Below are 8,445 nucleotides of genomic sequence, written 5' to 3'. Positions count from 1 at the left end.
GATAGGTCTCAAAATGCAATTGTACATGGGGAGTCATCATCAAGCGGATGTGTTTTTAGAGGAGTCCCGCAGGGATCAGTTCTTGGCCTGTTGCTATTTGACATTTTTATCAATGGCCTGGAAGAAAACATAAAATCATCACTGATAAAGTTTGCAGATGAGGCAAAAATTAGGGGTGGTGGTAAATAATGAAGACGACAGGTCACTGATACAGAACGATCAGTATTGCTTAGTAAACTAGGTACAAGCAAACAATATGTGTTTTAATATGACTAAATGTATACATCTAGGAGCAAAGAACATAGGCCATACTTATAGGATGGGGGACTATATCCTGGGAAGCAGTGACTGGGGAAAAAAATGGGGGTGAGGGTGAATGATCAGCTGAACCTGAGATCCCAGTGCAATGTTTTTGGCCAAAAGATCTAATGTGATCCTGGGATGTGTAAACGGTAAACAAAAGCAGGAGTAGAGAGGTTATTTTCCCTCTATCTGGCACTGGTGTGACAGCTGCTGGAATCCTGTGTCCAGGTCTGGTGCCTGCAAGTCAAGAAAGATGTTGCTAAATTGGGGAGGGTTCAGAGAAGAGCTCCAGAAATGATCAAAGGATTAGAAAACCTGCCTTATCGTGATAAACTCAAGGAGTTCAGTCTATTTAGCTTAACAAAGAGAAGGCAAAGGGGCAACTTGATGGGGAACAAATATTTAATAATGGGCTTTTCAATCTAGCAGAGAAAGATATAACGCGAGTTGAAGCTAGACAAACTCAGACTAGAAAAAGGGCATACATTTTTAATGGTGAGAGTAATTAACCATTGGAATAATTTATCAAGGGTTGTGGTGGATTCTTCGTCACTGACAATTTTTCAATCAAGAGTGGATGTTTTTGTAAAAGCTCTGCTCTAGGGATTATTTCAGGGAGTTCTCTGGCCTGTGTTATACAGGAGGTCAGATTAGATGATTGCAGTGGTCCCTTCTGGCCTTGGAATCTATGAATCTGTGAAACCTATGAACTTTTCTGAGCATGGTGCCTGGATTAATCGGAATGTCACACGGAGATTCTGAACAGCCCGTGTTGTAGAGTTTGCCCAGCCTTGGCATGATACCCAGGGTTCGATGCCTCCTGTGTCTCTGTGCTATGAGGAGCTATCACAAGCTCTTCATCACCATGTCCGAGCACGTCATTCCATCATGAAGCACCTCGAGAGCAGCTGCTGCGTTCATTTGCTACCCACAGGACAGTGCAGGCTCTGTGGCTGCGAGGATGCCTTGGCAGTGATGTATTTACTACAATTACCAGCTCTCTTCCCAAAGGAGGAAAAAAATAGATGAATAATATGTTTTGAAGGAGTCATGGCGTGAAGGCAAGAGAGGAGCTTGAGCCTGAACTTATGAATAACTTATAGGCTTCCTTCCTTCATGCAGTCACTCCATTTGGGCTTATCTTACTGATTTGTAGGAGGCATCATTAAAAGAACAAAACCCGGCGTCCGTGTACATTGTGTTTGGCTGTGTGTACCCGTGTGCTTTTGTCAGTGTGTCCTGATATGCACATGCTTTTGTGCATGCAATTGGGTGTGTATTTGTACCTGTAGTTGCATGTTTGTGCATTCAAAGGTGTGCAGATTTTTGGGTGCAGCAGCATAGGTGTATTTGTGTATGCACACACGTTTATGTGGCAGTGTGCATGACATTCAGCTGTCTGACTTAGGTACTTATCTGGCCGGCACTACTGTAGTATCTGAGCACCTCACGATCGTTATCCTCACAGCACCCCTGTAAGGTTGGGCTGTGTGATTATCCCTGATTCCCAGTTGGGAAACTAAATGACTCAGCCAACATCCCAGGGGTGTGTGTGGAAGAGTGGCAAAGGCCAGAGCTACAAAAGAACTCAGCACCCAACTGCTCCCCTGGTTTTCAGTGGTGACAAGGGTGGGGAATCTCAGCAGGAACTGGTGGGAGCTCAACCCTTTTGTTAATCTGGCTGTACAGCACAGTGGATCTCGAGCTGGTGCATATGGGTCTCTCCACCCCCTGCGCTGGGTGTGCTTAGCCTGTTGGTCTCACTCATGATTTCATCCCCGTGTTTGTTGCTCAACTGGCTGCCTGCTGTTTTCCTTCTATCTTGCATAGAGGTGGTCGGAACTTGGAAATTTCCAACACTCTGGGAAATGTGTTTTCATTCCAATTTAAAAAATATTGCATTTTTGGGGTCCTTTGAGATGTTCTGTTTGGCTCAGATCTCAATGTTTCATTGCAATTTGGCTTTTTATTGTACATTACAACATAAAACAAATGGTGAAATGAGAAGTTGTTTGGAAAAGAAAGAAGTTTTTGACCTCCTCAAAATGCTTTGTTTCAATTATTTTTCTAAACAAAATGCCATTGAAGTTGACGTGTTCCAGCAGGGAGCTTCAATTTCAACAAATGGCATTTGCCAACAGAGAAAAAGGCTCCACTGGAATAATTTTTACCCAGCTCTAATTTTGTCTCATTCAGCCATGTAGTGCAGTGGGGGTCTTCACGGCGCAGGGAAAGGCGACTGGGGGTTTGCACTCATCCTACTGAACCACAATAAAGAACAGGATGAACTACCCTTCTCCCTGTGCCTGCCTTGTTTCTCTCTCCAGAGATCTGGATTTAATTCCTGGCTCTGCCCCGGATTCCCCATGTGACTTTGAGCAAGTCACTCATGGTTATACTACATTGTAAACCTGGGTCTGTGGAACCCGGCATTATGGACTCATGGTTTCCAAGCCTGTGCTTGAGTAGCCACACTGCATTGTACACCTGGATTTACAATTGCTGGGCCCAGGTCTCACAGATGTGCTAATGTGTCAGATCTTCTGACTCAGGTCTTTGGGTTGAGCTGCATCCACACTGCAAAATGACAGGCTTTGGAGCCAAGTCACAAAGGGTCCTTGGACATGGGACCTGAGTGCTTGCTGACCTGTGTTAGACTGATGTGTGTGGACGGAACTGGGGTTTGGGGTCCTACCCCTGAGTCAGAGCCCAGGCTCAGTGTGGACTGTAGAAATACCCTAACTCTCAGCCTCTCTTTCACCATCTGTAAAATTGGAGATAACCTCCTTGTTCTCCCACATGTTGTCTGTCTTATCTATATAGATTGTAACCACTTCTGGGAGGGACTATCCCCTATGTATCTAAAACACCTGGCATGATGGGGCCTTGATCATTGCTTGGAGCCATAGGTGCTACTGTCTGGGGACCGCCTAAGCAGCAGCCGTTGAGGCTGGCCCCAGGGCTGCTCCAGCTGCAGAGAGTGCGGCTGGCTGTGGGGCTATCCGAGTGTCTGGCTTCAGAGCTGCTCCAGCAGCGGCCAGTGTGGCTATGCACAGAGCCAGCTGCTTGGGTGGCCCTGGGGTCAGCCACGCTGGTCAGTACGGAAGTGTGGAATCCGTTACTTCCGCGACCTCTGTGACAAACACGGATAACTACCTATAGTTTATTATGATAAGTAGTAAGTATTTGGTAATGTTCTATATTATTTATGGTCCTGATACGATTTGTGGGTTTTCCCTTATAAACTTCTAAAAATGTAAAATGATCCCTTTTGTCCTGGTTTGCCTTTGCCTTTCCTCACAGTTAGCCTAGCAGGGTCATCACACGACCATGATACAAAAAATAATTATATACATGTGTATATGTAGAGGTGGTCAACAAGTTTCTGGCAGGAAGATTTGTTATCGGAAAATGCCTTTTTGTCAAAATCGAAGCTTTCTGCATACCTGTGTTAATTTTTGATGAAATTTCATTTAAAAAAAATGAAACGAAGCATTTCAGTAAGGTTAAAATGTTTGAAAATATTCAAGAGTTTTTGGACCAGAACATTTGGATGTTTTCTTTTCTTTTGAAACAGCTTTTCATTTAAAAATGCACTTTACTTTATATGATAAAAATAATTATTTTTTAAAAAGTAGAAATCAAAATATTTTTTTATTAACCTGAAATTAATTTTCTCCCCTGAAAACTTTGTTTCATGGGAAATTTCAAAATTGAACATTTCGTCATGTCCTGCGAAATGGAAATTCTGCTTTCCGTACAGCTCCCTGTGTCTTTCTCTCTCTCTATTAATATGTAGTGTATATTGTACTTGGAGTGACTCCCATGACTCCATATCTCCTGCATGCAGCCCTGTTGTCTGTGGGCTCATATCGGCACAACACGTAGCTATGTAGGAGTGTAACAGATATTAGGCATTTCTTGCAAAGCGTTCTGTTGAACATCACCTGCTGTTCAGCATGAAAAGTTGATGTTCCACAAAGCCATAAGAGCTCCAAGAGAGCTGTTCTGGTGTGTCAGGTAAATATACATGCTTAGAACAAGCCCTGTGTGAATTAATAATGCATAGCCCAAATCCTTAGGAAGAGCAGCTATTGCATATGGCCCTGTTATAAACTGTTCTCTTTTCTTAGGCAAATACACAAATTTTCTAAAGCATATAATGTAGGTAATTAAGTGGAATAATCCAATCGCCTGTTCCAAGCCACTCCAGTATATTAGTTACCTACACAAGCAGGGTTGAATCCAGAGGTGCTGTGAAGGGTGATATAAATTTCAAGTTAATAACTTATGTATGTGCTGAAGGCGTAGCAGGAAAAAACAAAAAGAGAGAGGATGTAAGAAGATAACACCTCGCATAAAGATCCAAAAGATCCACCTAGCAAAGGAGGTCACATCCTTTCCAGCTAATAGATGGGGAAACTGAGGCATGGGAGATATGATTTGCCCAAAGTCACCCAAGAAACCAGTGGCAGGACCAGAAATTAAACCCAGCTTTCCTGATTAGTGCTCTGTCCACTAGACCACACTGCCTGGATGTACACAGCTGAAACAACACCTTTTGTCTTACTCCTTCCCTTCAGTTGTGTTCACACCCCTTTCAGTGGTAGTTTACAGGCTGCTGACACTCTCCCCCCAGTTGTATAGGAAGTACAGGAGTGGGTGAACTGGTTGCAGTAGGAAAGTATCTTGCCCTAGCTGGGCAGTGTGCTAGATCACAATCTTCTCAGGCAGTTCTATCAGTTTGCTGGACAAAAGGCCTGATGCAACCCCCATTTAAGTCAATGGAAAGACCATGATGGTGCTGAATCCAGTCCAAAGATATTGACTGTACCACCCATCAGTCGCTCCCTCTGATTCACCATGGGCCTTGGGCAGTCCCAAACAAACTCCTGCGAAAAGCTTCTGATGGTTCCGTTCAAGGCCAGCAGTGGGGAGCTGTCAGAGGTTATAGAGACTTTCTCCTCTAGGTCAGGGGCTTGAATCCAGGCTGTGGCTAGTGGGGAGCAGAGCCTTATTGCCCAGATGTGCAAAATATCTTGTTCCTTAGAAATGTTGCCCTTTGCTTCCAACAATTCCCGCTCCAGCACCTTGCCCCTCAGTCCTGCTGTGTATCATGGAACAAGGAGCGTACGCGGGCTGCACTCAGCCTTTGACTGTCACTCTTGATTCTTCTTGTTCCTTCCAAGACCTGCAACCCAAATCCCCTTTCATGCTGTGTCCGGCTCCCAGCATTTTTATTTTGAGCTGTATAGTTCAAAGGGCCGTGAGGAGAGAAAGTTTAACCATTCGCTTTGTTCTTTGAATCCAATGAAAGCCAAATTTCAGGCACAGCACCTGAGCAGGGCTGGAGTCGTCATATCTGGGAAGGCCAGAGATGCGCATGGTGTCTCTAGGGTCACAGTGTTCGTGGCAGCATCTGCCTGCCCTGTGGGAAAGGTTCAGTCTACTCGAGCAAGTCAAGACATTTCCCTTGGAATGATTTTCAACTGGAAAATGCCCTTTTAGCACATTGGAAATTTTACATGGGAAAATTTTGATTTTGCTGAAAAATGTTGATTTTTCCATTGGGAAAAATGAAATGATGGCTCCCTGGCTCAGTTAGAAGGCCTCTCTCAGTTTCACTTTCTCCCTGCCTGGAGTAGCAGGGAGGCTGGGAGTTGGGGTGCTTTGCCCTTGACTGCCTCCTGGTAGGCTCTTGTCAATTGCATTTTCTGACTGCATGGCAAAGGTGAAATTGACAAGAGCTTTCCAGGTGGGCAGCTGGCAAGCCAAACAAAATTGGTTTCAATTTGCCCTAAATGGAATCCATCAAAATTTTTGTCCCATGAAAAACGTTGAGGTTTCTATTTTTCACCCTGAATCAGGAGTATTTTCTTTACAAAGCCTCAACATTTTCCATGGGATGGAAATATGGTTTTCCAGCCAGTTCTACTGTCTATGCTCCCCCATAACTACCAGCTTCTGCTCAGGGGGAACATAGGCAAGGCCACACACAGGCACTGTGGGCTGATAAGTGATGCCAGGTCATCCACCACCTTCTACTTCCAGGCCACCCTCCCAGGATGTGCTGAGTGCCCTGATCTCTTGCTGGGGACATCTTGCAGGGTCTAGCCTCCAGTGCACAAGCAGCCAAATTATGGCTGTCTGCTCCACAGGAGTGTTGGGGGGGGGAGATGTAAGGGTCTCTTCTACCCACTCTCCACCCCCCATGCACCTGCACTTTGACATCCATCATTTGACCCCCTATAACTCCCTGGCTAGGTGTCTCCTGGTCACATGACGTTTTTGCAGATGGGGTATGGCTACAAACACTCCCCCTAGGCAGGCTCAGTCCGGAAAGGTACCAACTGTCCTTGACTCTCAGCAAAGCCAGAGAGGACTGAGTTTGCTCATCAGCTCACGGGAGCACTCGGCTCCCTGCAGGATGAATCGCAGAAGCCCTTTCCAGTAGCTAGCACCAGAGGGCTGCTCTGCAGAGACTATAGTTCTGATCATATCAAAACACACATTAACCATTCACAGATTAATAACTCTGCAAACAGAGAACATGTCTAGGGGGGCTCAGCTGGAAAGAACACACACGATTCTGCTTTGTTACCAATGTCTCAATCAGGTGTTGATGTCAAAGGAGTTACACCAGTATAAGACAGTGGCGAGACCAGCATGGGGCCCAGTATCTGCATCAGGAGTGACTGTGAGAAGAGAGAAGCTGTAGAGAGTTACCTAGTCTCTGTCCAATTACAACAGATGCAGCCATTGTGCTGGGAGAAGGAGGACATGTCTCTGCCATGACCAGTGTTTTAGTCCCCTGCCGATGGCTCCCTTCGTATGCCAGCAGGACTCGTGCATTTGCATTCTAGTGTCCCTCTGAGCTTGTCTTATAGGGTGGCTAAAGTGTTCAGGAGAGATAGCTCAGTGGTTTGAGCACTGGCCTGCTAAACCCGGGGTTGTGAGTTCAATCCTTAAGGGGGCCACTTAGGGATCAGGGGAAAAAATTGGTTGGATGATTTAGTTGGGGTTGGCCCTGCTTTGCGCAGGGGTTTAGACTAGATGACCTCCTGAGGTCCCTTCCAATCCTGATATTCTATGATTCTTTGCCCCTTGCAAGAACTCTGCACTAATCAGTGTCTTGTCCCAAATGGCTCTTCATAACAACAAGAACTTCACAATTCCCCTCTGTGTCTTGGAAGCTCAGCCCTTAAACCCACACACCCTAATACTGTATTTGTAGCTCCAAGTCTGGGATAAGCTGGGAAGCAGAGACTTCAGCTACAAGAAGCCCCTTTTTGCTTATTCATGTGCTGGAGTCTGGCTGCAAAAATCTTCTGGCATTTCAATCGTCTACTTCCAATCCCAGAGCGTAGGCATGCTCTCCTTTGGTTTAGCTGAGCCGTCAAAATGGACCTGATTTCCCATTTCCAGGAAATGTATATTAGCACAATGTATATAAATGTATAATGACTCATGTATATTAGCACAAAGTGCATGTAAAATGCTATCAGATGACAGTGGTAATATTTTGCACCCATTGGGGCAGTAAATGACTGCACAAGAGGCAGGCCAGGGGAGAATCAGACAGAGTGTGATCAGGTGGTGTGCCCAGCAGACCAAGAATGAATTGGCGTTTAAATAAAATTAGAGGTGGTGGTATTTTGAAAAAGCTTCTCAGTATAGCATGGTCCTGCTCAGATTTGCAACACGTTGCCCAGAAAGTATGAATGCTTCAGAACCTGTGAGATTAGTGAGTTTTTTCTTTCAATTTTGCAAAACTCATGCAATTCCCTGGGGGGGAAGGGAAGTGAATTTTCTTTTCATTTCTTTGCTTGCAGGTGCAACTGGTTTGAGTAAAAATTCAAAAGTAAGAGCATGAGATTTTGAAATATTCCTTTTCTTTTTAATGCACAACCCACCACTTCACACAGCTCCCCATCACACCTCTTCCCCTGACGCCTTAAAAAAAACATACAAAATTAAAAAAAAAAAAGAAACAAAATTACATCCAGCATAAAACTTTAGGAGTTATGAAATATCCTGGAACAAGGACAAAACTGAAAGTATTTTGTCAGCAAATTTAGTGTGGGAAAATAAGAAAATGTGCTGGTTTCACTCAGCTCTAATCAGAAACGTTATGTGAAAAGA

The sequence above is a fragment of the Mauremys mutica genome, chromosome 22 (assembly GCF_020497125.1).
Source record: "Mauremys mutica isolate MM-2020 ecotype Southern chromosome 22, ASM2049712v1, whole genome shotgun sequence".
NCBI classification, from domain to species: domain Eukaryota; kingdom Metazoa; phylum Chordata; order Testudines; family Geoemydidae; genus Mauremys; species Mauremys mutica.
The sequence above is the reverse complement of the archived record's forward strand: the minus strand, read 5'-3'. Positions refer to the sequence as shown.